Source organism: Aquarana catesbeiana, linkage group LG03 (assembly GCF_042186555.1).
Source record: "Aquarana catesbeiana isolate 2022-GZ linkage group LG03, ASM4218655v1, whole genome shotgun sequence".
NCBI lineage: Eukaryota > Metazoa > Chordata > Amphibia > Anura > Ranidae > Aquarana > Aquarana catesbeiana.
In genome coordinates, this window is record NC_133326.1 from 233,702,039 (window position 1) to 233,729,722 (window position 27,684).

Here is a 27,684-nt window from a genome sequence, read left to right on the forward strand (position 1 = left end):
GCCTGTGTATGCTAGACCATGCTCTCAGCCACAGGGTACACATGACCACGGACACATGGTCCAGTAAGCATAAGCAGAGACACTTTCTATCTACATATATATATATATATATAGACAGATATATCTATCTATCTATATATAGATAGATATATCTATCTATATATACTGTATATATGGGGGACAGGACTACACTACACTAGGCCAGAGCAGCTGGCAACTGTCAAGACCCAGGCTAAGAGGCAGCTGGCCCCACAACCAGGCAAGGTTGTGTGTAACAACAGCGATAACCTGCTGACTTCCCTTTGCCTGGTAAAACACAAATCTACCCTGTCTTGCACATATCCTCAGACTGGTAGGGCAGTGGTTCATTATAAAGTACCTTGGCTTCCAGGAGGTCCTTCATCGAGCCAGAAAGGTTTGTGACACCTTCAAATGATCATACTAGCCAGTGTTCACCTGGCAGCCAGTGTTCACTTAATAGAAATGCAGCATCAAGAAAAGCCTCCTGTCAACTTCCTCATCAATGACATCTCCACATTCTGGAACTCAACTCATCAATGAGTACCTGTGAGATTATGGTACTATCACAGATTGTGGGGCACTGCTTTTTTTCACTGCATCAGAAAAATATTAATTTAGGACACGTGCAGCATTTTGGCAACAAAAATGAACCATGACAGGTCAGGGATTAGTGATGCAAATCTCCTTAGTTGTACTAAGCTTTAAGTAGGGCTCTAGGTGCCAAATGTCAGTGCTAGACCTGCACACCAATTCATTCTAATGCACACCTGCAGAACTTTCAGTACAGCCATGCACTTAATCTTCCTGACACTCACTTATATATTGCAGTCTAACCAAGCTACTTACACATTGATTATCCACTCAACATAATTTGTGTCTCAAATAATACATGGTAATGTATTTTAAAGAACTAGAGAAGAACGGAGCCAGTCTGGTCATGTGACTATTGGAAAAACTAAAAAAAAAAAAGTATTTCTTAGGACTTTGGAGCAGTGTTGGATGCCCATCAGTTAGCTATACTTGTTATGTGTGCTGTTTGTTAAATTTACCTGGACTTGTTATGTGTTCTATTGTTGAAAAAGACTGCTCTTATTTACTATTATGACTTGATAAATATTGGATCACAATTGTGCAATTTCTAGAAGAGCTTACAAACTCTTTCGGTACGTAACGCGTTTAATAAATTAGATGCATACCAGTTTTCAGAAACAATGTAGCTTAACACTGACAATTCATGGACGAAATAAGAATGGGAAAAGAGGCAGGAATACAGCAGCCTTCAGGTAAGTTAATTAATCTTGAATTGTTTTAGCAACACACCACTGATTTTTATTTCACAAACGCTTTACAGATTTCATATAGTGAACATACAATGTTTGATTAAGATTTACTGATTGCCTCCAATTTAGTCTATGTATTTTATAATTAAGATACAAGAAGTTCTAATAAAATAGGGACAGTTTTCAGAAGTGAAGATAACAAGCTCATTCTGTGTAGACCCTGGGGTCACTGAGGAAGCAATTAAATGCTCTCCAGGGTACATTATAAAAAGAGAGGTTTGATGGGTGAATGGCCTTCTCATATTTGCCTAATTTTCCTTTATTTTTATTTTATTTAGGAGAAAAATAGATGTTTTACTGTGCATTAAGGCACCGGTTTTGCTGGCATATTTAGCTTCATTATTTGTATATTATATACCAAACAGTAATATCAATTATGTACTGTTCCAGAGGGCATCAAGATAATTTCAAGTATGTAATTTGTCTTGTGTATGACAGAAAAGAAGATAGAAGCACGCATACCAGCATATACAATGACTTTGTAAGAGAATGTTGGAAAAAAAGGAACTTGCATTTCAGACCAAGGTTGTAATTAAAAATATGAAGAGTGTAACCAATTTTAAATCAATCTACAATATACTATTTTGAAAAGGCCAAATTGCATAACCAAATGTTAGGAGAATAGTAGTGTATGGCAGATTCTAAGGTGATACCTTTCTAAAAGCTGAAGACCTTACCTAAGCACTGTACCTGTTTTGTTATTTTATGTGACATTAGAGAAGATGGCACATTGTCCTATCTTTCTAGGTGCCTTATAAGCCAAGATAATTTGTGTGACAGCACCCCACTCCCCTCTTCTGACCAAACAAACAAGGAAACAAATTGCTAATGACCTCTGTCTGACAGCACACAGTGGAAAGGGGGGTGTGACAGAGAGTGTAGACCTTGTGGTGTCTCCACCCCATCTCTCTTGGACATTGGATGAAATCCTTTACTGGATCTCACGCTGCAGACAGGAATTGTATCACAGCCGCTGTACCAGAGTCTTTCCCCTCCAGCAAGTCACAGCTCCAGTAGATACAGACACAGCAGCTGTTGTATCCTGATAGGACGTATTAGGTCAGATAAGTTAACATTGGCAGTTGCTGAGGAATGTGAATTGTGGTACATGACATCTTATTATTTCTATACATACAAACAAGGAAAAGAGCAACGCAGCCCTTACTGAGTCACTAAATGTATTTTTTTTACATAAAATTAGCTTAAGTCTCCAAGTAATATTTTTTTAGTCTCTCTGAGGACTTCTGTGATTTATTGGCCTCTTGGACTGGTGTTGTGCTTCTTATATATATATATATATATATATATATATATATATATATATATATATACACACACACACACACACAGTATCTCACAAAAGTGAGCACACTCCTCACATTTTTGTAAATTTTTCATCTTTTCATGTGACAACACTGAATAAATGACACTTTTCTACAATGTAAAGTAGTGAGTGTACAGCTTGTATAACAGTGTAAATTTGCTGTCCCCTCAAAATAACTCAACACACAGCCATTAATGTCTAAACCGCTGGCAGCAAAAGTGAGTACATCCTTAAGTTAAAATGTCCAAATTGGGCCCAATTAGCAATTTATCCTCCCTGATGTCATTAGTGTTACAAGGTCTCAGGTGTGAATTGGGAGCACACGTGTTAAATTTGGTGTTTTTGCTCTACCTCTCTCATACTGGTCACTGAAAGTTCAACATGGCACCTCATGGCAAAGAACTCTGAGGATCTGAAAACAAGAATGGTTGTTCTACATAAAGATGGTCTAGGCTATAAGAAAATTGCCAAGACCCTGAAACTGAGCTGCAGCATGGTTGCCAAGACCATACAGAGGTTTAACAGGACAGGTTCCACTCAGAACAGGCTTCTCAATGGTCAACCAAAGAAGTTGAGTGCACCTGCTCTCTGTCATATCGAGAGGTTGTCTTTGAGAAATAGACGTATGAGTGCTGCCAGCATTGCTGCAGAGGTGGAAGGGGTGGGTGGGTCAGCCTGTCAGTGCTCAGGCCATATGCCGCACACTGCATAAAATTGGTCTGCATAGCTGTCATCCCAGAAGGAAGCCTCTTTTAAAGATGATGCACAAGAAAGCCTGCAAACAGTTTGGTAAGACAAGCAGACTAAGGACATGTATTACTGGAACCATGTCCTGTGGTCTGATGAGACCAAGATAAACTTATTTGGTTCAGATGGTGTTAAGCGTGTGTGGCGGCAACCAGGTGAGTACAGACAAGTGTGACAGTCAAGCATAGTGGTGGGAGTGTCATGGTCTGGGGCTGCATGAGTGCTGACGACACCGGGGAGCTACAGTTCATTGAGGGAACCATGAATGCCAACATGTACTGTGACATCCTGAAGTAGAGCATGATCCCCTCCCTTCGGAGACTGGGCCGCAGGGCAGTATTCCTACATGATAACGACCCCAAACACACCTCCAAGATGACCACTGCCTTGCTAAAGAAGCTAAGGGTAAAGGTGATGGACTGACCAATCATGTCTCCAGACCTAAACCCTATTGAGCATCTGTGGGGCATCCTCAAACAGAAGGTGGAGGAGCGCAAGGTCTCTAACATCCACCAGCTCAGTGATGTTGTCATGGAGAAGTGGAAGAGGACACCAGTGGCAACCTGTGAAGTTCTGGTGAACTCCATGCCCAAGAGGGTTAAGGCAGTGCTGGAAAATAATGGTGGTCACACAAAATATTGACACTTTAGGCCTAATTTGGACATTTTCAGTTAGGGGTGTACTCACTTTTGTTGCAAGAGGTTTAGACATTAAAGGCTGTATGTTGAGTTATTTTGAGGGGTCAGCAAATTTACACAATTATACAAGCTGTACAGTCACTACTTTACATTGTAGCAAAGTGTCATTTCTTCAATGTTGTCACATGAAAAGATAAAATAAAATGTTTACAAAAATTTGAGGGATGCACTCACTTTTGTGAGATGTATGTTGCAGCTTTGAAGTGATTTACTGGGATTATGGTTGAAGATATTTTTACAGCCGTCGGCTGGCTTTCTCATGAAAATGCTCTAAGTGGCTCATGAGTCACTGGAACACTTTCAGAAGCGACAGGAGGGGATGTCCCCTCCTGCCACTTGCCGGTGTCTCTTGGGCTTATCGTTTCTGCTGGTTCGCATGAGAAAGGATCCAACAGTGCGGCCTGCTGCTCCCACAGGCGATTAAAGAGTAGATCTTCTTTGATTGCCCCTTTGGCCTTGGAGTACTGGAGCGACGTCATGATATCACTTCCAGTCCAGGCTGGCAGTAATTTTTTTTTAAAGCAAAAGTTAAAAACCATTCAATTTTTGCTTTTAAAGGTAAAGAGGACCATTACATTCCTTGTAATAGGAATAAAAGTAATAAAAAAAAAAATGAAAAAAAAACAGTGTTAAAATAAAAGTAAAATAAATAAGATTTTTTTTTTTTTCTGTAAAGCGCCCCTTTCCCTCTGTGCTCATGCACAGAATTGAACGTATATATATGTAAGTCACGCACACATACATAAACGGTATTCACACCACACGTGAGGTCTCAATGAATCAACGAAAGTTGCTCCAGGTAATCTCCACACACACTAATTGGGTGCTAGTCCAGCTCACATGCTGTGTATCATGAAGTAAATGAACACGTCCACCTCTTTGTCCCCTGCTCCATCTGTTAACCACCTGTTACATGAAGCTTCAATAAAGGCGATTTTTGGAAGTGCAGTCTTTCAGAATCGTTTGCTTTATTATCACACATGTGAGGTATCCTGGCTAACGTTAGAGCAAGAGCAATAATACTAGTGCTAGACCTCCTCTGTAACTCTAACAGGGAACCTGTAAAGGCGTTTAAAGCTTCACCTATGGAGATTTTTAAGTACCATTGTTTATTGGCAATCCACTAGTGTGGGCAATTTTAAACCATGACATGTTAGGTGTCTATTTACTCGGCGTAACATCATGTTTCACATTTTACAAAAAATTGGGGTATATATTGTGTTTTGTTTTTACTTGGCATAACATCATCTTTCACATTTCACAAAAAAATTGGGATATATATAGTCTTTTGTTTTTTTAATTCATTAACTCTTTGCCGCCGCCGGCCATCATATGACGGCCAGGCGGCACGACTCTTGTTATGGGTGGGCGTCATATGACGTCTGTCCATTTAAACAGGGCATGCGTGCGATCGTGTGCGCGCAGCCTTGTACCTTCGGTGGCGGCGTGTCATGGAGACACCGCTCGCCACCGAGGGGGTGAACAGCCATTGGGCATGGCTGTTTACCACGTGATCAGCCGTGATGAAGTCACGGCTGATCACAGATGGTACCGCCCCATTTTGCACTGCGCATGCATGCTGCGCATCCACGTCGGTGGCGGGGTGTTCCCGGGAACACTGCTCGTCACCGACGCTTGTAAACAGCCATTGGCCAGCGGCTGTTTACCACGTGATCGGCTGTGATCCTTTCACAGCTGATCACTAAATGTAAATACAGAGTGGTAATGAAATTCGGGGTTCCAGTACTGGGTTCTCCTCCTCACACACCGATCGTGTGTGAGAAGGAGATTGTGGTAACATCTCGTTACCGCTTACAGTATACACCAACACACACTGATTGCCCCCCCAATAAAGAAGGGCTGTCACCACCCATCAAAGTACCTGTCACCACCCATCAAAGTACCTGTCACAGTTCATCTGAGTACCTGTCACACACAGTCCATCTGAGTACCCAAGTACCTGTCACAATCCATCGGAGTACCCGAGTACCTGTCACAGTCCATCTGAGTACCCAAGTACCTGTCACAGTCCATCTGAGTACCCAAGTACCTGTCACAGTCCATCTGAGTACCCGAGTACCTGTCACAGTCCATCTGAGTATCCGAGTACCTGTCACAGTTCACCTGAATACCTGTCACAGTCCAGATGAGTACCAGAGTACCCGAGTACCTGTCACGGTCCATCTGAGTACCTGTCACAGTTCATCTGAGTACCGGTGTACCTGTCACAGTCCATATGAATGCCTGAGTACCTGTCACAATCCATATGAGTACCAGAGTACCTGAGTACCTGTCACAGTCCATCTGAGTACCCAAGTACCTGTCACATTTCATCTGAGTACCTGAATACCTGTCACAGTCCATCTGAGTACCTGAGTACCTGTCACAGTTCATATGAGTACCGAGTACCTGAGTACCTGTCACCGCCCTTCAGAGTACCCGAATACCAGTCACCAGCCCATTCGAGTCCCCGAGTACCTATCTGTAGCCCATCAGAGTACCTGAGTACCTGTCCCCAGGCCATCAGAGTACCCGAGTACCTGTCACCCTGCCATCAGAGTGCCCGAGTACCTGTCTGCAGCTCATCAATTAACCAGAGTACCTATCTGCAGCCCATCAGAGTACCCAAGTACCTATCTGCAGCCCATGCCTCATATAATATACGTTGGGGCGTTTGCTTTCCAAAATTGAGTCATTTTGTGGGTAATTCCACTGTCCTGGTACTCAAGGACCTTCAAAAGTAAGAAGGAAATGAGATGTGTAATTTGTGCTCCTAGAACGCCTGAAAGTATTACTTCAATTTTGGGCCTCTGTATGTGGCCAGGCTGTGTAAAAGTTTCACACATGTGGTATCTCCATACATAGGAAGAGTAGCAGAATGTATTTTGTGGTGTAATTTTTGCTATATACATGCTATGTGTTAGAAATATCTTATAAATTGACAACTTTGTGTAAAATATATGCGTTTTCATTTTTTTTTTCCACATTTTCCAAAAACTTCTGGAAATAAAAATGAACTGTTCAAAAGACTCATTATGCCTAATAGATTATATGTTGGGGTGTTTGCTTTCCAAAATGGGGTAATTTTGTGGGCAATTCCATTGTCTTGGTGCTCCGGGGCCTTCAAAAGTGTAATAGGTGGTTGAGAAATGAGATGTGTCATTTATGCTCGTAGAACGCCTGAAGGTGCTACTTCAATGTTGGGCCTTTGCATGTGGCCAGGCTGTGTAAAAGTCTCACACATGTGGTATCGACATACCCGGGAAGAGTAGCAGAATGTATTTTGGAGTGTAATTTGTTGTATGAATATGCTCTGTGAGAGAAATAACCTGATAATATGACAATTTTGTTAAAATAAATAAATAAATAAAAATCTTCATTTTGCAAAAAATTGTGGGAAAAATTACAACTTAAAACTCACCATGCTACTTACTTAATACCTTGGAATGTCTACTTTCTAAAAAGGGGTCATTTTGGGGGTATTTGCACTTTCATGACTTGTTAGTGTCTCAAGAAATGAGATACACCTGATGTACTGAAGGCCTGATCAGATGTGATCAATTTTCAGTGATTGGCACCATAGTTTGAAGACTCTATAACTTTCACAAAGACCAAATAATATACACTAATTTGGGTTATTTTTACCAAAGCTATGTAGCAGTATAAATTTTGGGCAAAATTTATGAAGAAAAATCACTAAATTTGCAAAATTTTATGACAGAAACAAAGAAAAGGGCATTTTTTTTCACAAAATTTACGGCCTTTTTTTATTTATAGCACAAAAAATTAAAAAACGCACTAGTGAATAAATACCACCAAAAGAAAGCTCTATTTATGTGAAAAAAGGAGGCAAATTTCATATGGGTACAGTGTTGCATGACTGAGTAATTTTCATTCAAAGTGTGAGAGTGCTGAAAGCTGAAAATTAGTCTGGGCAGGAAGGGGGTGTAAGTGCCCTGTATTGAGGTGGTTAAAGTGTATTTTTTCCACAAAAAAATGCATTTGCAAAACCGCTGCATAAATACAGTGTGACATAACAATTTGTAACAATCTCCATTTTATTCTCTAGGGTCTCTGCTAAAAAGAAAAAAAAATGTTTGAAGTTTATAAGTAATTTTTTTAGCAAAAGATACTGATTTAAACTTGTAAACAAAAAATGCCAGAAAAGGCCTGGTCTTAAAGTGGTTAAAGACTTCTACTTTATCTCCTCTAAAATATTTACTATCATTCTTGGTGACTTTAACATTTCTGCTAATGCTTCCACCCTAACTACCTCCCAACTTTTCAACCTAACTTCAACCTAACCTCAACACTGTAGTTAATCATTGCAGAAAATTAACAGCTTTTAGCATGTCTCCAAATGTGTGCAGGCAGAAAATATTAAATAGAAATATAATAACCCCACCTACTTTACACAAGTCATATTTCATTATGTGAGACAAAAAAAACCCTTCTTACATAATACATATGTAGCGCTGGTAGATCTACCATATGTTAGGTAAATTTAGTAACTTGTTCATTAGGAAGGTTAGGTTTGCCTCTGTTCCAGCTTGGCTGACGTTGTGTGTGTTTCCAGAATGACCGGTGGGTGTCACTGTTATCACTGGTCAGTGTTGGAAAGGCAACATGTTGAAGCATATGGATGCTCTTCTGTCCCGGAGACAACTCGGTGGAGGTGGTCCTCCGAGTTGCATTCTGGGCGAGGGTATTTATGGGACAGATGCCATATTGTGGGGTTCATTTTACAGCCACATGCTGGCCCTCCTGGCCGACAGGTATGCATTAGAGAGCAATCTCGTGGTCCTCCGTTCCGGAGGCCCACATCGCTGCGGCGCATGGGTGGGCCCAGAAGCTTGTCTGGGGCCTACCACAGCAGCCGAGGAATGGTCCTGAGCTGTCTATCCAGAGTGAAGAAGCTGGACAACCGAGGAGACCCCAGGGAAGGACCCATCATGGAAGAATCACACAGCGTGCTGGTCTGGAGAGGGGCCTGGTGACTCGGTTGGAGGACGTATCCTAAGGTAACTATATAGAGCATAGTGTTGCCGGGCTGGCTTAAAGGTTCAAGCACTGTGACTGACGTTCATCGCATAAAGACCAATACATCCTGTGGCAGAGGATAGTACAGGTTTATCCCAAACAAGTCTGTGGCAGAGACTTTTGTTCGTGCTACGTACTGGCTGCTAGGCAAGTGAGAGAGGCCTATCCAGGCGAGCAAAGAGTGTGTCCCACGAGGGGAGCGCATTATATTATAATATCCAAATTTTACCATGACATTTGTCAAGAATCTTACAAGAAGATATTTGAGTTTCTTCTGCAGTTTCCCTTCTGCCTCTTTCCTGCTACTTCCTTAGTAAATTGTTTAATAAATCATTGAAAATGTACTCAAGTGTTAGTGCGTGTATCGTCCAGAGGTAAACTCAATGGAACCCTAGACCCGATGCCGGTAAAACAGAGGGAAGGAGAGTGAAGGTAACAAGCCCGCTTAAACCAGCAGCTCCACCGAGAGTTATTGCTACATGTGGGGGCTCGTCCGAGATTTGTTGACCATCAATTCTCGCAACCCAGAGAAGTGTTTTACCGGGAGTTTATGGAGAGAGCTGGACTTTGAAAAAATTCTTCAGGAAGAGAAAAGGTTAAACTGTGGGACTTTATTTCTGAATACGTGACCGGGGGAACAGGTGAGAGGAGTCTACCCTACTTGCTACCGCGTAGGATGCGTGTATGTGTTTGGCGCCAGAGGAAAAGAGAGGCCTCGTGATCATGCTGAGAAGATCAGAGTGTGGCCATGTCTTTTCCGGCGATTGAGCCAATCATGGGACCGAGAATGTTCCCTGCAAGCACCGTGATGAATACTGTGCTATTTGGAACTCTGCTTACAGATACTGGAGTTCGTTTGAAGCCGCAGGGGAGGTTTGTCCTGTATTCCTCAGGAGATATTGAGGGACTGGGTATGATCTGCCACCGATGTGAAGGATTGGCCGTACATCTCCGTCTGTTTGGCCGATGTCCGCAATGTGGAGAGTACTTGTTTGTGGTGGAGCAACCTACCACGTCGCCCCATTGCTTATCGGATGGATTGGGCAACAGGTATCGCCACAGTAGAAGCTGCTACCGCTACAGAGAGAGAACGACAGGCCACCACTTTGCCTGTTGTTGCTGACAATGTTCCGGAAAGAGACACTGCTGCTGTCGTCTCCTCAGGGGACATTACTTTGATTTCTGCGTCCACTACACCTACTCCTGTTGTACCTGCTCAAAGGAAGGTGGGATATGTAAGGGCTTCCTGGGCCGTGGTCGAGGCCTACCCCAGAGGTTACCTGAACTGGAGCTGTCAGAGTCCACGTCAGGAACGGGTAAGCCACTGATGGGGAATGTATCTGGGACTGTAAATAAATATCTACCAGCAGAAGAGTTGGGAGATTCGGAAATAGAATCCATGTCGGATCTTTCCGGGGATGTTGACCTATTTGAGACTATGTCACAAGAGCTGTTATGGTCACAAGGTGAAGATGTTGCCTCTGCTATGACTTTCACTGAATGGACAGCCCTGAGTTCTGGGAAGACGTCACCCTGTGTGGAGCCACACAGTACTGTTACTGGGACTTTGCCAAAAGTTGCTAGTTCACTGCAGACACCGGCTGGGTCTATGGTGAGCAAGTCATTGGATTCCTGTGTACCGCCTGGTATGGGGAGGGACAGATCTTTGCCCAAACTTGCATGCATACAAAGAATGTTGAACAAGCGTGTCGCTGCCGAGTATGGTTTGGAGTTCCCCTATGTGCCCAAGGACATAATGCAGGTGATTGAAACTAACCGGGAACTTTGGTACGGTGAGGCTGTTTGGGACTACTTGTCTGTGCCTAAGCCCTTCTCGAAAGACTGGATGTCCTGTTAAGATGGATGAACGTTTTAGTGGATGTTTCATGCACTGGAATTTCGGTCGGCACATCTATGCTGATAAGGTGGTCATTTGCAGGCCCGGAAAGGATGATGTTGTCTATTTCATCACCACAGTGGATAAATCGGGAAAGACACTGACTTTGCCAGATCCCCGGTTCTATTGGTGATTCTGGACAAAAGAACTTTGCAAGTAGTTAGCTAGTTAGTGTCAGTGTAAAGAAATCTGCGTGGTCGAGATCTACATAATCTGTTCAGTGTTTTAAATCCAAGGACTTCTTTTTGCTAGCCGGATTTTTCCTTTATTTGAAGAGATCATATTACAGGGATGGACTTCTTAAGTTTATTCCAATGTGGATAAAAGGAGGGGAGGCTCATTTTTAAAAAAAAAAGAAGAAAGATGAGGCTTTGCTCCTGATATTGTACAATATATGTGTGTGTTAAATATGTTTTCCTTTTCAGGGATTATTGGATCTCCTATCAAGCTGGGAGGCTTTTCAGCTAGATAGATAGTGAGGTTATGTACAGTCATAGCATGGTTTTGTTTGCGGATGTGAACATAATGTTTTATAGATGTAAGTCTTATAATATCTTTCCACTGTCTTTTCCTCTCTCTTTGTTGATCCAAGTTATAAGAAACTCAAATACCTACTCCCAGGCTTGGGAGTTACTGTTACTGTTTTCGGACAGACGTTGGGGACAACGTCTACTGTAGTGGGGGGAGTATGTAGCGCTGGTAGATTTGCGATCTACCATATGTTAGGTAAATTTAGTAACTTGTTCGTTTGGAAGGTTAGGTTTGCCTCTGTTCCAGCTTGGCTGACGTTGTGTGTGTTTCCAGACTGACCGGTGGGTGTCGCTGTTATCACTGGTCAGTGTTGGAAAGGCAACGCGTTGAAGCGTATGGATGCTCTTCTGTCCCGGAGACAACTCGGTGGAAATGGTCCTCCAAGTTGCATTCTGGGCAAGGGTATTTATGGGACAGACGCCATATTGTGGGGTTAGTTTTACAGCCACCTGCTGGCCCTCCTGGCCGACAGTTATGCGTTAGAGAGCAATCTCGTGGTCCTCCGTTCCGGAGGCCCACATCGCTTCGGCACATGGGTGGGCCCAGAAGCTTGTCTGGGGCCTACCACAGCAGCCAAGGAATGGTCCTGAGCTGTCTATCCAGAGTGAAGAAGCTGGACAACCGAGGAGATCCCAGGGGAGGACCCGTCATGGAAGGATCACGCAGCGTGCTGGTCTGGAGAGGGGCCTGGTGACTCGGTTGGAGGACGTATCCTAAGGTAATTATACAGCATAGTGTTGCCGGGTTGGCTTAAAGGTTCAAGCACTGTGACTGACGTTCATCGCATAAAGACCAATACATCCTGTGGCAGAGGATAGTACAGGTTTATCCCAAACAAGTCTGTGGCAGAGACTTTTGTTCGTGCTACGTACTGGCTGCTAGGCAAGTGAGAGAGGCCTATCCAGGTGAGCAGAGTGTGTCCCACAAGGGGAGCGTATTCTATTATAATATCCAAATTCTACCAGGACATTTGTCAAGAATCTCTTCTGCCTCTTTCCTGCTACTTCCTTAGTAGGGATGAGCCGAACACCCCCCTGTTCGGTTCGCACCAGAACATGCGAACAGGAAAAATGTTCGTTCGAACACGCGAACACCGTTAAAGTCTATGGGACACGAACATGAATAATCAAAAGTGCTAATTTTAAAGGCTTATATGCAAGTTATTGTCATAAAAAGTGTTTGGGGACCTGGGTCCTGCCCCAGGGGACATGGATCAATGCAAAAAAAAGTTTTAAAAACGGCCGTTTTTTCAGGAGCAGTGATTTTAATAATGCTTAAAGTCAAACAATAAAAGTGTAATATTCCTTTAAATTTCGTACCTGGGGGGTGTCTATAGTATGCCTGTAAAGGGGCGCATGTTTCCTGTGTTTAGAACAGTCTGACAGCAAAATGACATTTTGAAGGAAAAAACTCATTTAAAACTACTCGCGGCTATTGCATTGCCGACAATACACATAGAAGTTCATTGATAAAAACGGCATGGGAATTCCCCAAAGGGGAACCCCGAACCAAAATTAAAAAAAAAAAAATGACGTGGGAGTCCTCCTAAATTCCATACCAGGCCCTTCAGGTCTGGTATGGATATTAAGGGGAACCCCGGCCAAAATTAAAAAAAAAAAATGACGTGGGGTTCCCCCTAAATTCCATACCAGACCCTTCAGGTCTGGTATGGATTTTAAGGGGAACCCCGCGCCAAAAAAAAAAAAAAAAACGGCGTGGGGTACCCCCAAAAATCCATACCAGACCCTTATCCGAGCACGCAACCTGGCAGGCCGCAGGAAAAGAGGGGGGGACGAGAGTGCGGCCCCCCCTCCCTCCTGAACCGTACCAGGCCACATGCCCTCAACATTGGGAGGGTGCTTTGGGGTAGCCCCCCAAAACACCTTGTCCCCATGTTGATGAGGACAAGGGCCTCATCCCCACAACCCTGGCCGGTGGTTGTGGGGGTCTGCGGGCGGGGGGCTTATCGGAATCTGGAAGCCCCCTTTAACAAGGTGACCCCCAGATCCCGGCCCCCCCCCGTGTGAAATGGTAAGGGGGTACATAAGTACCCCTACCATTTCACGAAAAAAGTGTCAAAAATGTTAAAAATGACAAGAGACAGTTTTTGACAATTCCTTTATTTAAATGCTTCTTCTTTCTTCTATCTTCCTTCATCTTCTGGTTCTTCTGGCTCTTCTGGTTCTTCCTCCGGCGTTCTCGTCCAGCATCTCCTCCGCGGCGTCTTCTGTCTTCTTCTCCTCGGGCCGCTCCGCACCCATGGCATGGGGGGGAGGCTCCCGCTCTTCTCTTCTTCTTTTCTTCTCTTCTTCTCTTCTTCATTTTCTTCTCCGGGCCGCTCCGCAATCCATGCTGGCATGGAGGGAGGCTCCCGCTGTGTGACGGCGCTCCTCGTCTGACAGTTCTTAAATAACGGGGGGCGGGGCCACCCGGTGACCCCGCCCCCCTCTGACGCACGGTGACTTGACGGGACTTCCCTGTGGCATTCCCCGTGACGTCACAGGGAAGTCCCGTCAAGTCACCGTGCGTCAGAGGGGGGCGGGGTCACCGGGTGGCCCCGCCCCCCCCCCGTTATTTAAGAACTGTCAGACGAGGAGCGCTGTCACACAGCGGGAGCCTCCCTCCATGCCAGCATGGATTGCGGAGCGGCCCGGAGAAGAAAATGAAGAAGAGAAGAAGAGAAGAAAAGAAGGAGAAGAGCGAGAGCCTCCCCCCCATGCCATGGGTGCGGAGCGGCCCGAGGAGAAGAAGATAGAAGACGCCGCGGAGGAGATGCTGGACGAGAACGCCGGAGGAAGAACCAGAAGAGCCAGAAGAACCAGAAGAACCAGAAGATGAAGGAAGATAGAAGAAAGAAGAAGCATTTAAATAAAGGAATTGTCAAAAACTGTCTCTTGTCATTTTTAACATTTTTGACACTTTTTTCGTGAAATGGTAGGGGTACTTATGTACCCCCTTACCATTTCACACAGGGGGGGGGCCGGGATCTGGGGGTCACCTTGTTAAAGGGGGCTTCCAGATTCCGATAAGCCCCCCGCCCGCAGACCCCCACAACCACCGGCCAGGGTTGTGGGGATGAGGCCCTTGTCCTCATCAACATGGGGACAAGGTGTTTTGGGGGGCTACCCCAAAGCACCCTCCCAATGTTGAGGGCATGTGGCCTGGTACGGTTCAGGAGGGAGGGGGGGGCCGCACTCTCGTCCCCCCCTCTTTTCCTGCGGCCTGCCAGGTTGCGTGCTCGGATAAGGGTCTGGTATGGATTTTTGGGGGGACCCCACGCCGTTTTTTTTTTTTTTTTTTGGCGCGGGGTTCCCCTTAAAATCCATACCAGACCTGAAGGGTCTGGTATGGAATTTAGGGGGAACCCCACGTCATTTTTTTTTAAAAATTTTGTCCGGGGTTCCCCTTAATATCCATACCAGACCTGAAGGGCCTGGTATGGAATTTAGGGGGACTCCCACGTCATTTTTTTTTTTAATTTTGGTTCGGGGTTCCCCTTTGGGGAATTCCCATGCCGTTTTTATCAATGAACTTCTATGTGTATTGTCGGCAATGCAATAGCCGCGGGTAGTTTTAAATGAGTTTTTTCCTTCAAAATGTCATTTTGCTGTCAGACTGTTCTAAACACAGGAAACATGCGCCCCTTTACAGGCACACTATAGACACCCCCCAGGTACGAAATTTAAAGGGATATTACACTTTTATTGATTGACTTTAAGCATTATTAAAATCACTGCTCCTGAAAAAACGGCCGTTTTTAAAACTTTTTTTTGCATTGATCCATGTCCCCTGGGGCAGGACCCAGGTCCCCAAACACTTTTTATGACAATAACTTGCATATTAGCCTTTAAAATTAGCACTTTTGATTTCTCCCATAGACTTTTAAAGGGTGTTCCGCGGCATTCGAATTTGCCGCGAACACCCCAAATTGTTCGCTGTTCGGTGAACTTGCGAACAGCCAATGTTCGAGTCGAACATGAGTTCGACTCGAACTCGAAGCTCATCCCTATTCCTTAGTAAATTGTTTAATAAAGCATTGAAAACGTACTCAAGTGTTGGTGCGTGTATCGTCCAAAGGTAAACTCAACGGAACCCTAGACCCGGTGACGGTAAAACAGAGGGAAGGAGAGTGAAGGTAACAAGCCCGCTTAAACCAGCAGCTCCACCGAGAGTTATTGCTACACATACAATAGACCACCAAAAATAGAAACCATTATCTGACTAATTTAAAACCCTACCCAAAGCATCATGGAACTTTTAGAATGATCATTCTATCTTTCTACAACCTCCAACAAAGGCTAAATCTAAATACCTTTGAAAACATTTACTATACAGGCACTACACTAAACCATCTAATCGCAGCTACACTATATAAACTGCTTTTCTTTAAAACAATAGAAGGGCATCCATCAGGGGCGGCCCGTAGTGCAGGGCTTATGGGCGCCACCCCCATTATCGCCCAGACTTTCTGGTTAGAAGCTGAACCGTGAGAACCTTGAGTGGAGAGTGTGAGCAAGTTTTGCTTTTGACTGTTGGTGATTGCTGTGTTGCTTTTTTTGTTTTTTTTGGGGGGGGGGGGTCACTTGCAGCTTTTTAAACAACCTCTCTGTCACTTTTTAACCACTTCAGCCCCAGAATATTTGGCTGCTCAATGACCAGGTCATTTTTTGCGATACGGCACTGCACTTGGAAGTACAGTCGTTCTAAATCTAAGGGGTAGATCTGAAATGAGTGGAAGCTCTGCTGATTTTATCATCCAATCATGTGCAAGCTAAAATGCTGTTTTTTATTTTCTTTGCATGTCCCCCTCAGATCTGCAGCAACCTTACTTCCAAGTGCACTTCAAGTGCACTTTCAAGTGCACTTGCAGTGCAGCAAAGTGGAGTTGCCTTTAGTAAATAACCCCCAATATCTTTTGCTTTTTTGCTATAATAAATATCCTTTTTTTTTCAAAAAGAATCATTTTTTCCTCAGTTTAGGCTAATATGTATTTTTCTACATATTTTTGGTAAACAAAATCACAATAAGCATATATTGATTGGTTTGCGGAAAAGTTATAGGGTCTACAAAATAGAGGATAGATTTATGGCATTTTTTAAATTTTTTTTTTACTAGTAATGGCGGTGATCTGCGATTTTTATTGGGATTGCAATATTGCGGTGGACAAATTGGACACTTTTGACACATTTTTGGAACCATTGACAATTATACAGGGACCAGTGCTATAAAAATGCAGTGATTACTGTATAAATGTCATTGGCAGGGAAGGGGTTAACACTATGGGGCGATCAAGGGGTTAACTGTGTTCCCATTGTGGGGGGATAGGACTGACTAGGGGAGGAGAGAGATCAGTGTTTATACTTAGTATGAACACATAATCTCTCTCCTCTCCCCTGCGAGAACTGGGATTTGTGTGTTTACACACATAGATCCCGGTTCTCGCTCTGTCACAAGCGATCGCGGGTGCCCGGCAGTCATCGCGCCCACAGGCGCGTGTAACTCCTACAGCATCTTAAAGGGCCGACAAACAGCTAAGATGGATGAGAGTGATATCCGTGCTTAATAAAACAAAAAACGAAGCAGCTAAGCACTATAACCCAGATATTAGGCACAAAAATACATATAATAAAAAATGCAGCACTAGAAGTTATCAGATGCAACTAATTGTAAAGTGCAGGGTTCTGTGCTGGGACCAATCCTATTTAATTTGTTCATAAATAACTTGGAGGATGGGGTAAAAAGTTCAATCTCTGTATTTGTATACGATACTAAGCTAAGCAGGACAATAACTTCTGCAAGGTGGAAACCTTGCAAGAAGACCTGGGCAACTACATGGCAAATGAGGTTTAATGTAGAAAAAAATTAAAACATTAAAATAATGCATTTGGGTGGCAAAAATATGAATGCAATCTATACACTAGGGGGAGAACCTCTGGGGGAATCTAGGATGGAAAAGAACCTGGGGGTCCTAGTGGATGATAGGCTTAGCAATGGCATGCAATGTCAAGCTACTGTTAACAAAGCAAACAGAATATTGGCATGCATTAAAGAAGGGATTAACTCCAGCGATAATCCTCCCACACTAAAAGACCCTGGTCCGCCCGCACCTGGAGTATGCTGTCCAGTTCTGGATACCAGTCCTCAGGAAGGATGTACTGGAAATGGAGCAAGTACAAAGAAGGGCAACAAAGCTAATAAAGGGACTGGAGGACATTAGTTATGAAAAAAGGTTGCGAGAACTGAACTTATTCTCTCTGGAGAGGAGACGCTTGAGAGGGGATAGGATTTTAATTTACAAATACCATACTGGTGACCCCACAGTAGGAATAAAACTTTTTCAGGGAAGGGAGTTTAACAAGACACGTGGCCACTCATTAAAATTAGAAGAAAAAAGGTTTAACCTTAAACTACTGTGGGAGAATTAGCTTGTGGGGATCACCTTTTTCTGAAGGACAGTCAGCAAACGGGCATATTCTTAAAAATCTGGTGGATGCCAGGTTTATTTGCAGGAGCTTTGCGAAATAAAGACAAACAGTAAATTAAATCCTTGCCATCCGATGCTAACTAAACAAATAGTCTCCTCTCTATACAGTGCGGGGCTGGTCCCCGTCACCCACAAAAACATGCAGAAAACCAAACCTTATAGACCAACACCCAGAGCTCCTCTCACTCAGGTGCCTTAATGAGTCTCAAAACCAGAGCCCTGTTGAGCTCTTTCCTGGTTATTTAAAGTCCACCAAGTGGACCAGAACATCCGGACCGGAACCCAGCCTGCCACAGAAGCTGGAAAAACCTGGGCCGGATTCTGGTTCAATCCCTAACAACAGAACGAATGCGAGGTGAAATGTAGCGATTATCCACTATATCACCTTGCATACCGTCACATATCCTCCCTCTCTGCTCAAGCCCCTGCGGCTGAGCAATTGACCCAAGCATACAGCATGCGGGAGAGGGCATCTGCATTGTTTTGGAGCTTTCCCGGCCTGTGCTCTACTGTAAACTTAAAGGGCTGTAGAGCCAGGAACCATCTTGTCATGCGGGCATTTTTCTCCCTGTTGTCACACATCCACTTTAGGGAAGCATGGTCGGTGACCAGCTTAAATGACCTACCCAACAAGTAATACTTCAGGGACTCCAAGGCCCATTTAATAGCGAGACACTCCTTCTCAACAATAGCATAGTTTTTTTCATGCTTATTCAGTTTTCGGCTCAGGTATACAACCGGCTGCTCCTCACCATCTCTGTTCTGGGATAGTACAGCATCTAGGCCCACCTCAGAGGCATCTGTCTGTACCACAAACCCCTTTGTGAAGTCCGGGGTCACCAGCACCGGTAGTACACAAAGGGCCTGTTTTAACTTCTGAAATGCCTCCTTGGCTTCAGGATTCCATTTGACCATGACCGTCCTACCCTTTGTCAGGTCGGTCAGAGGGATGGCAATGCCGGCAAAGTCAAGTATAAACCGTTGGCAATACCCCGTAATGCCTAGTTTACTGGTTAGGGCCACTTTTGAATTGCCTCAATCTTATTGGTCTGAGGCTTGACAAGTCCCCGGCCAATAACGTACCCAAGGTACTTGGCTTTCTCCAGGCCTATGGCACACTTTTTTGTGTTGGCCGTGAGACCCGCTTCCCTAAGGGAATCTACCACTGCTTGTACCCGGGGCAGATGCAATTCACAATCTGGGCTGTGGATGACCACATCTTCCAAATAAGCAGCCGCATATGAGCGATGTGGTCTCAAAGTTTTGTCCATCATTCATTGGAACGATGCAGGGGCCCCGTGCAGACCAAAAGGCATCTGCTTGTACTGAAAGAGCCCTCAGAAGTGGAAAAGGCAGTCTTTTCCTTGGCCAATTCAGTTAGCGGTATTTGCCAATAGCCTTTTGTTAAGTCTAGGGTTGTTATGTAGCGAGCCTGTCCCAACCTGTACACGAGTTCGTTGACCCAAGGCATTGGGTATGCATCAAACTTAGACACACTGTTGAGCTTCCTAAAGTCATTACAAAACCTGATAGTGCCATCAGGTTTTGGGACCAGCACTTCTTGGCCTTTTGGCTAAGATCAAGTGTAGTATAGACTTTAGCCCTTAGGGGTGTCTCTGCTTCACAGCTAGGACGTTGAGAACCACTTGCATCTATCCAAGCCAATTGGTCCTTGTGGGGTACCCTCTGCTCGGCCTGGTAGGATCGTTGATTAAATTCAGCTTCACCTACTTGCTGCTATTGGGTTAGAGGCTTAGCCCCCACAGGGAACGAGATTGCGGTCTTCCCTCCTCCCCCACTCCACATTACTACCTCCAGGCAGTAGATGCTAGAGCCTTTGTAAAGGCTACGAAAAGAGCGAAGACGTCGAGGAACCAGAAGGAAGCCGCCTAAGAACACCTGAAGCGTCATCCAACTCCTTGACGATGAGGAAGAGCGACAAGAAGACCATGGAAAATAAAAATAAATAAAGTGCGCTAACTGTATGAGAATATACACATAAATGTGAATGCATATGGGTGGTAGTGAAAACCACAATCTACTGAGAGCAAATAAATGACTCAATGGGTGATGGAAAAATATACGTGCCAATCATAAAAACTCAAATAAAAAGAAAAAAGAAAAAAGTGTACATGTGAAGTACAACAATAATAATAACGTGAAAACATGATAATCAAACAGACTCAGTCCATGAGTTCAAACATAAAACGTTCATCAGTGAAAAAATACTTCCATCCACTATACAGCTTAGCAGCAACCAATCTCCCTATGAGTGGATCAACAAAGGTGAGGGATGTGCAGGATGGTACAATTCAAAGCCCCTTTGAAGATGTCTACTAATGACGAAACATGTAGGGCGTGGCTACGTTGTAAGCCGTCACGATTGCCCCATGTTATGCACGGGTTATTGCGATTTTTATATGCCGGCTTGTTTTTAATTGTATTTCTACCTCACGGAGCGTGCACTCTCCATTGCGGTCTGTACTTTTATTCAATAAATCCTGAAACTTTTTACACTATTGGAGCTCCGCTCTTTTGTTTTTTCCTTTGCCACACTGGGAGCAAGAGAGCTGTCCTTCCCCCCCTCTTCAGGCGTTTCACTTGGACTAGCCCGGACCGGAGACAGCATTCCTGACAGCTGCTGGGGAGATCTTCTCATCACACGGTCCCTGCAGAGGGCAAAATCTGCATGCCTGATAGACCCTGCCAAGGAGGGGGTCCAACACGGAGGGTAAGAGTCCACCTTTACCACTTTTCTCACTTATTGGAGTCACCGCCAGTGGAATTGTACCATCCTGCACATCCCTCAGCTTTGTCGATCCACTCATAGGGAGATTGGTTGCTGCTAAGCTGTATAGTGGATGGAAGTATTTTTTCACTGATGAACGTTTTATGTTTGAACTCATGGACTGAGTCTGTTTGATTATCATGTTTTCACGTTATTATTATTGTTGTACTTCACATGTACACTTTTTTCTTTTTTCTTTTTATTTGAGTTTTTATGATTGGCACGTATATTTTTCCATCACCCATTGAGTCATTTATTTGCTCTCAGTAGATTGTGGTTTTCACTACCACCCATATGCATTCACATTTATGTGTATATTCTCATACAGTTAGCGCACTTTATTTATTTTTATTTTCCATGGTATACACAGATATTGGTGTATTTTATGTGCAGCTTCTACCTTGACTTTTTGCTCTGTAGCACAGTTTTTCTTTTTATTTTTGACAAGAAGACCAGCAAGGAGAAGAAGAACCCCGTTCCAGCCACTTCCTCCGAGCCCGGAAATGCCGCTGCCTCAACCCCCGCCTCTACCCCGGCCAGCACCAGCTGACCAGGACCAGCCAAGCCAGACCAGCCTGCAGATGGGCTCCCAGCTTTGGAGCCTTGGATGAAGCAGATGGTCATGCTGCAGCTGAAGGAGGTGGACGGAAGAGTCCACGACATGACCCCGGAGATCTTCGCAAAGAAGAAGATCCTGGAAAAGGGGTTCAGCAAAGCGGAGACGCTTTCTGTGCAGACCTTCACAAAAGGTATCTTCTTTATAACTTTTGTGTCATTTCAGGTCTGCAGAAGATACTGGGAGATGGTGAAGACCAGTGGCCCTGAATCCCCTTTCCGGAAGTTCATTGCGAACTGCCCCATAACACGGGATGAAAAGCGGGTGACGGTGTCCATGAGGAACCCCCATACCCCAGGAAAGGACATAGCCACCTACCTCCAGAGGTTCTGCACCGTGGTAAAGGACCCGATCCAAGTCCTCAATGTCAACAGCTTCTGGATAGGTAAGTGGTCTGTGCTCTGCAAACTGAGGAAAGACCCTTTGGGGGACATCCAGCACCTGCAGCCTTCCTTCTCTCTGGGATCATCCGCAGGATTCTTTTTCTATCCCGGCATACCCTACAACTGTAACAGGTGTGGACAGCCGGGACACATAGGTAAGGATTGTACAGAGCTTGCTTGCAAGTTCTGTAGGGTAACAGGCCACGAGACCAAGGACTGTTCGAGGTCCAAAGCCTGCAACCTTTGCGGATTGGCAGAGCATGTCTTCAGACACTGCCCCAGAGGACCCGGACCTATGCTGGAGCCCTGAGCCTGGGTAAACCACCCTCCAGCACCGTGAGGAAGCTGCCGGAAAAACCAAAGAAACCAAAGGATCCAAAGGAACCTTGAAAGGCCACAGGTAAGTCCACTCCTGCCCCCCCTGCCCCAGCCCCACCCCCTACCTCCAGCACACCCCCACCCACCCCCTCTGTGCCGGAGGAGCCCCTCCCCACCCCTTCCCCCTGAACCTGTCCTCCCTGGAGGACTTCCCCACCCTCCCACCTCCCTCCACCCCCACCAGTGGCCCAACAGGAAGCCGTAGCCAGAAATGGAAACCAGAGAGCCCAACAGCTGAGGAACCCGCCACCTCCAAACGGCCCAACGGGGTCCATCGTGACAGCGCTGGACCAGAGCAAGTAGTGGAGGACCTAGAGTCTGCAGGGGAGGAGGAGGAAAGGGAGGAGATCGTGGTCAACCCCAAGCATGACCTCCCCCCCAACGTCCACATCAGCCAGCAGATGATGGAGTCTGTCCTTGAGGAGCTGGGCCTGGCCCAGAACACAGGACAGGCAGAAGACGCAACGGAAGAGCCACCCCCCCTCCGGGGAGGTAAGTTCGGACCCTTGTTAACTAGACCCTTATACCCTTTTTCATTATGGCTGAGATCTCAATCTTTTCCATTAATGTGAGGAGTATCAAGGATACATCTAGAAGGCAAGCCGTCCTGACCTTTCTTTCAAGTCAGCAGAGTGATGTCTACATGCTTCAGGAGTGCGCCCTTCCTCCCTTGAGGAGGTACACTCATCTGTCCTCCCAGTGGACCCTTGGTCCCTCCTACTGTTCCGGGGGTGGCGATTGCAAGTCTGCAGGAGTAGCCATTCTGGTCAGGGGTGGGTGCTTCACGGTTGACTCTATCCATGAGCTAGTCTGTGGCCGTCTTTTGGTCATAGACGGCTCATGGGTGGAAGAGCCAGTTAGGCTCATCAACGTGTACGCCCCCCCAGACAAGAATGCGCGGCTGGAACTTTCGCAGACCCTGCGGACCCAACTTGTCACCACCAGAACAGTAGTGATCGGCGGTGATTTTAACTGTCCAATCGAGGAGGATGGGCGCAGCTCCAGCATATACACAAAACTTGATGCTACTTCTAGGCTGCTCAAGGAGATGATCTCGGAGGCCTCCTTGCAGGACGCCGTGGGATCCATAGGAAAAGGGACCGTGAACTATTCGTGGTGCCAACCCGATGGATCTGTGCATTCCAGGATTGACTTCGTGCTCACTTCAAGAACAGTCAAGCATCGTGAGTTCTCCATGGTCCCCTGCTTTTTCTCTGACCACAGGGCTATTCACTTCCGGAGTGACCTGGGCGAGGGCTTCGCCCGCGGACCGGGTTCCTGGAAGCTGAATAGCACCCTGCTGGAAAACGAGGAATTGATGGGAGAACTCCGGGAGGCCTATGCCACCTGGACGGAGGAGAAGAGATTCTTCGGAAGGGTAAGTGATTGGTGGGAGTTTGTGAAGGTTAAGCTGCATAGCTTCTTTCAGGCAAGGGGACGTCAGCGTGTGTGTGCCAGGAAGAGGGAACTCAGGAGACTGCAGCGTCAGTTGCAGTCCCTGCAGGACCTTCATCACTGTGGCTGGGATGTTAGGCAGGACCTGGAGGACACCAAGAAGAGCCTGAAAGGACACTTCAAGGAAGAATCCAGGCACATTGTCTTCTGTGCCAAGGTGGAGAATCTTGAGAAAGTTGAGCAGTGTAATTCTTTCTTTTTCAGGAAACTTCACTCAGGACACACACCCTTGTCAGAGCTGCGTGACGAGACCAGAACACTCCAGAAGGGGAAGAAGGCATGATGCAAGTGGTCAGCAACTACTACACCAACCTCTACTCCCCGAAAGAAACGGACACACAGGCGGCCGACAGGTTCCTGTCAGGTATCTCTAACCAAATTGATCCTGCAAGTTCATCAACCGTCAATGCCCCCTTGGTGTTGGAGGAGCTGCACTCTGCCGCTAAATCCTTTAGGCGAGGCAGGACCCTGGGCTGTGATGGTCTCCCAGTTGAGCTCTATGTAGCACTGTGGGATCTCGTGGGCCCGGACCTGCTCGAGCTGTATGAGGAGATGGTGGTGGAGGGCAGAATGCCTCCGTCACTAAGGGAGGGGATGATCACGATTTTGTATAAGCAGAAGGGGGAGAGATCGGATCTTAAAAATTGGCGTCCGATCTCTCTTCTGAATGTGGACTACAAAATCCTCGCCAAGGTCCTGGCCAACAGGTTGAAGTCTGTCATCGGACAGATCATCCACCCGGATCAGACTTGCGGCATTCCTGGTCGCAGGATTGCGGACAGCCTTGCGCTTGTCCGGGACACGTTCCAGTACATTCATGGCCGCCGTGTGCATGCGGCCCTGGTCAGTCTTGACCAGGAGAAGGCCTTTGACCGTGTCTCCCACGAGTTTATGCGCAGAGCTCTGCACAGGTTTGGTCTTGGGGAAATGTTTTGTTCGTATGTAGATATAATTTACACTGACATTTCTAGTTTGGTGCTGGTAAATGGCTGGAAAACTGCCCCCTTTCCAATCTTGTCTGGGGTCAGACAAGGCTGCCCTCTCTCACCTCTGCTTTTTGTTTGTTGTATAGAGCTCTTCACCCGAAGCATCAGACGGAACCCAGAGATCAGAGGGATCACCGCACCAGGACCAGACAGATGGGAGGTCAAGTGCTCACTCTACATGGACGACGTGACGATGTTCTGTGCTGATCGACACACTCGCCCAGACCTGTGAGGACTTCGGCCAAGCATCAGGGGCAAAGGTGAACTGTGGGAAGTCAGAAGTCATGCTCTTCGGAAAGTGGTTCCTGCCATATTCTGCACCCATTCCTTTCAGCATCAAGACGGACTTCATCAAAATCCTTGGGGTCTGGTTTGAAGCTGAGGGCACAGCCCTAAAGTCCTGGGAGGAAAGACTCAAAGATGCGACAGAAGTTTGGACTTTGGAGCCTCAGAGAACTCACCATCGAAGGCAAAACACTGGTACTCCGCAGCAAGATCCTCCCTGTGTTGCAGTACCTCGCCCAGGCCTGGCCCTCCCGGGTTAACACCTGCAAGGCCATCACCAGGGCGGTGTTTCACTTCATCTGGAGCTCCAAAATGGACAGAGTGAAGCGGGCGGTTATGTTCAAGGAACCCCTCAAGGGCGGTAAGGGCGTGCCCGACATCGCCACCCTACTGAGGGTGTGCTTTGCTTGTAACTGCATCCGCAGGACATTGGTTGACGGAACTGTGGACTCTGATGGTAACTCCATGTCCCATTTTTTCCTCCTGCCTCTTTGGAGGACCCTTCGATGGGACAAATGGGACAGCTCCATCCCCTACAACTGGGACACCCCTTGGTACTACTTGGACACCTTCAAGTTTATTAAGGAGCTGGGGCTACATGGAGTGAAGCCCGACTTGTGGAAGCCAAAAACTAGCCACAAGTTGATTAGAGCATTGGACATTGTTGAGACTGTTCCAGGCCTCCCTTCAGCCACTTGTAAAGTCGTCTGGAGGAATGTTTCTTCAAAGAGACTCACCAACAGGCACAAAGATCTGGCATTGATGGCAATCCAAGAGGGGCTGCCACTCAGGACATTCATGCATGCCAGAAACCTGTGCAGATACAGGCACTGCCCCTTTTGCATCATCCAGGAGGAAACTGCTCTGCATGTTTTCTGGGAGTGCCCCTTTGCACAGGACCTGTTGAGGGCCTTGGAACCTGAACTCAAAGACTGCTATCACACACTTTGGTGTGTTGAACGGACTCTTCTGTGGAACTCATTCACAGGAGGACATTGACGGTGCCTGGCGGGTGCTGTGTTGCTTTAAGGACGCTTTGTGGTGCGCCAGAAAGCTCCTCATCCACCAGCGGGAGAGGATGTCCATCGAGGACTGTCGCAGACTGGTCCACAGTCTGCTCAGAGACTACCACTTGATGGACCTCAAGGAGGAAGAGGAGGTCTGAAGATTTCCCCTCCCCCCCCTCCCCTGTGTATCCTTTGGCAGTTCAAATATAGCTTCAGGCCAGTGAACTCTTTTCTCCCTCCCCTACCCCACCTTCTCCACCCTCCCCAGCACACCCGTTGCCCATTTGAATGTTATTAGACTATATGACCTGACTTTTGTGACGTTTTTGAAGTAATACTTTCAGGGTAATGCGGCGTCATGCATGATGTGATGTTTCGGGGTATTATTACTCTGCACAACACATTAGGCATCATACCGCAGGATGAATGTAATTTATTTGTATGCTTGGCAATGTATTGTTATGTAGTGTATTTATGCGCTGCGTCGTAGTACAGATTGGAATGTACCCTGTTTAAGTACTTGTTTTTTTGTATATTTTCTTGCAAAATAAAGTATACATTTTCAATCAAAAAATGTGTCCCTGGAATGGCAGTCCAGGGGTGCCAAAAAATCACTGTGAGTGGCAGTCACTTTGATTTAAGGCACCACGGTCACTGCACCATAAAACACGCTTTTTTAAGCACCTGCCTCTTGGGCCGGGCCTTTTGGCTGGGACCAGAGGAATTTTTTATTCCTGGCCGGAGGGCCTGGTTATTGTTTTACACAATGGGCACCTTTTTCGCTCTCCTCTTCACTATCCCTTCCCCACTTTCTTTTTATTTATTTTATTTTATTTATTTGATGCCTATGTTTGTCACGTTTTGTCTTTTTGTGTTTGTACACGGTTGTCTCACTGTGTGATGAGTAAGGATGCAGGTTCTCGGGCCAGCCCTGAAAGTCTTGGGAAGGGGTGGACATGGCCTCTCTCATGGTGTCTCCCTTCGGGGGAGCCTCACCTAGTACTTGGGTGGGTTCTGTTTCGGCAGGCCCTCCAGAGAACGGGGTCTGTCTGGTTTCGGCCAGATAGACCATTGTAAAGTACCTTTGTCCCTGTCTGGAGCCCTGGGGGATCAGGGAATTGGCACGTCTGTGTACCCGTTGCACTTTTTTGTGACCACTCTTTATGTGTGTGCACATTTTTTGGCACCGGGTGAAGTTTTTTGGGTGTGTTATGCACGCCATAGGCTTTCAATAAAAAAAAAAAAAAAAAAAAGAACATCCGGACCGGAACCCAGCCTGCCACAGAGGCTGGAAAAACCCAGGCCGGATTCCAGTTCAATCCCATACAACAGAATGAATGCCAGGTGAAATGTAGCGATTATCCACTATATCACCTCACATACCGTCACACTATTTAGAGGGTTCTTTACTGTAAGAGCGGCAAGGATGTGTAATTCCCTTCCACAGGCAGTGGTCTCAGCGGGGGGCATCGATCGTTTCAAAAAACTATTAGATAAGCACCTGAACCACCGCAACATACAGGGATATACAATGTAATACTGACATATAATCACACTCACACACATAGGTTGGACTTGATGGACTTGTCTTTTTTCGACCTCACCTACTGTGACTCTGTGATTATCCATGCGTCTGGCCTCTTAATCTACATGCGGTGTGCCGTACGCATGGATTTCAATCAGGTTTTTTTTTTCTTTGAAGCA